The sequence below is a fragment of the Lolium rigidum genome, chromosome 3 (genome assembly GCF_022539505.1).
Source record: "Lolium rigidum isolate FL_2022 chromosome 3, APGP_CSIRO_Lrig_0.1, whole genome shotgun sequence".
In the NCBI taxonomy this organism is placed as follows: Eukaryota; Viridiplantae; Streptophyta; class Magnoliopsida; order Poales; family Poaceae; genus Lolium; species Lolium rigidum.
The window spans coordinates 172,416,756-172,420,113 of record NC_061510.1 but is presented as its reverse complement, the minus strand read 5'-3'; positions in this window follow the sequence as shown (position 1 = coordinate 172,420,113).

Genomic DNA, 3,358 nt, shown 5'->3' with positions numbered 1-3,358 from the left:
GTGCAGCAAAGCTCACATATGAACATATTGTAACTATTATAAGACTTTACATTGTCTCCTTGTTGTTCAAACACCTCAATCAGAAAATATCTAGACTCTAGAGATCAATCATGCAAACCAAATTTTAGCAAGCTCTATGTAGTTCTTCATTAATGAGTACAAGGTACATGATGCAAGAGCTTAAACAAGATCTATATGAGCACAACAATTGCTAAGTATCAAATTATTCAAGACATTAAACCATTTACCACATGCGGCATTTTCCGTTTCCAACCATATAGCAATGAATGAAGTAGTTCAAGTTTCGCAATGAACATTAAAGATGAAGCTAAGAACACATGTGTTCATACGAAACAGCGGAGCGTGTCTCTCTCCCAAACAAAGAATGCTAGGATCCGATTTTATTCAAACAAAAACAAAAAACAAACAGACGCTCCAAGTAAAGCACATAAGATGTGACGGAATAAAAATATAGTTTCACTAGAGGAACCTGATAAGTTGTCGATGAAGAAGGGATGCCTTGGGCATCCCCAAGCTTAGACGCTTGAGTCTTCTTAAAATATGCGGGGATGAACCACGGGGGCATCCCCAAGCTTTGACTTTTCACTCTTCTTGATCATATTGTATCATCCTCCTCTCTTGACCCTTGAAAACTTCCTCCACACCAAACTCGAAACAAACTCATTAGAGGGTCGGTGCATAATTCATATATTCAGAGGTGACATAATCATTATTAACACTTCGGACATTGCACAAAGCTACTGAAAGTTAATGGAACAAAGAAATCCATCAAACATAGCAAAAGAGGCAATGCGAAATAAAAGGCAGAATCTGTCAAAACAGAACAGTTCGTAAAGACGAATTTTAAAGTGGCACCAGACTTGCTCAGATGAAAATTCCCAAATTGAATGAAAGTTGCGTACATATCTGAGGATCAAGCACGTAAATTGGCAAAAAATTTTGATTTTTCTACAGAGACTACTGCTCAAATTCGTGATAGAAAGAAATATGTTCCTACGCAGTAATCCAAATCTAGTATTGGCTTTACTATCAAAGACTTTACTTGGCACAACAATGCAATAAAATAAAGATAATGAGAGGTTGCTATAGTAGTAAAAAACTTCCAAGACTCAAATATAAAATAAAGTGCAGAAGTAAAATAATGGGTTGTCTCCCATAAGCGCTTTTCTTTAACGCCTTTCAGCTAGGCGCAGAAAGTGTGTATCAAGTAACATCAAGAGACGAAGCATCAACATCATAATTTGTTCTAATAATAGAATCATAAGGTAACTTCATTCTCTTTCGAGGGAAGTGTTCCATACCTTTCTTCAGAGGAAATTGATATTTAATATTACCTTCCTTCATATCAATGGTAGCACCAACAGTTCGAAGAAAAGGTCTTCCCAATATAATGGGACAAGATGCATTGCATTCAATATCCAGGACAACAAAATCAACGGGGACAAGGTTATTGTTAACCATAATACGAACATTATCAATCCTCCCCAAAGGTTTCTTTATAGCATTATCAACAAGATTAACATCCAAATAACAATTCTTCAATGGTGGCAAGTCAAGCATATCATAAATTTTCTTAGGCATAACGAAATACTTGCACCAAGATCACATAAAGCATTGCAATCAAAATCATTGACCCTCATCTTAATGATGGGCTCCCAACCATCTTCCAACTTCCTAGGAATAGAGGTTTCAAGTTTTAGTTTCTCTTCTCTAGCTTTTATGAGAGCATTTGTAATATGTTTTGTAAAGGCCAAATTTATAGCACTAGCATTAGGACTTTTAGCAAGATTTTGTAAGAACTTTATAACTTCAGAGATGTGACAATCATCAAAATCTAAACCATTATGATCTAAAGCAATGGGATCATTGTCCCCAATATTTTGAAAAATTTCAGCAGTTTTGTCAATTTCAGCAGTTTTAGCAGTTTCAGGCAATTTTGCACGCTTTGCACTAGGAGTAGTAACATTGCCAACACCAATTATTTTACCATTGCTAGTAGGAGGTGTAGCAACATGTGAATCATTAACATTACTAGTGGTGGTAATAGTCCAAACTTTAGCTACATTATTCTCTTTAGCTAGTTTTTCATTTTCTTCTCTTTCCCACCTAGCATGCAATTCAGCCATCAATCTAATATTCTCATTAATTCGAACTTGGATGGCATTTGCTGTAGTGACAATCTTATTATCAATATCCTTATTAGGCATAACTTCCAATTTTAAAAGATCAACATCAGAGGCAAGACTATCAACCTTAGAAGCAAGAATATCAATTTTATCGAGCTTTTCCTCAACAGATTTGTTAAAAGCAGTTTGTGTACTAATAAATTCTTTAAGCATGGCTTCAAGACCAGGGGGTACACTCCTATTATTGTGGTAAGAATTCCCATAAGAATTACCATAACTATTACCATTAGCAGAAGGATATGGCCTATAGTTGTTACCAGAATTGTTCCTATAAGCATTGTTGTTGAAATTATTATTTTTAATGAAGTTCACATCAACATGTTCTTCTTGGGAAACCAATGAAGCTAAAGGAACATTATTAGGATTAACATTAGATCTACCATTCACAAGCATAGACATAATAGCATCAATCTTATCACTCAAGGAGGAGGTTTCTTCAACAGAATTTACCTTCTTACCTTGTGGAGCTCTTTCCGTGTGCCATTCAGAGTAATTTTTCATCATATCATCAAGAAGCTTTGTTGCTGCCCCCAAAGTAATGGACATAAAGGTACCTCCAGCAGCTGAATCCAATAGGTTTCGCGAAGAAAAATTCAATCCTGCATAAAAGGTTTGGATGATCATCCAAGTATTCAGTCCATGGGTAGGGCAATTCTTTACCAAAGATTTCATTCTCTCCCATGCTTGAGCAACATGTTAATTATCTAATTGCTTGAAATTCATTATGCTACTTCCCAAAGATATAATTTTAGCGGGAGGATAATATCTACCAATAAAAGCATCCTTACATTTAGTCCATGAATCAATACTATTTCTAGGCAGAGATAGCAACCAATCTTTAGCTCTTCCTCTTAAGGAGAAAGGAAACAATTTTAATTTTATAATGTCACCATCTACATCCTTATACTTTTGCCTTTCACATAGTTCAACAAAATTATTAAGATGGGCAGCAGCATCATCGGAACTAACACCGTGAAAATTGCTCTCTCATAACAAGATTCGAGTAAAGCAGGTTTAATTTCAAAGAATTCTGCTGTAGTAGCAGAGTGGAGCAATAGGTGTGCATAAGAAATCATTATTATTTGTGCTAGTGAAGTCACACAACTTAGTATTCTCAACGGTACCCATTTTAGCAGTAGTAAATAAAGCAA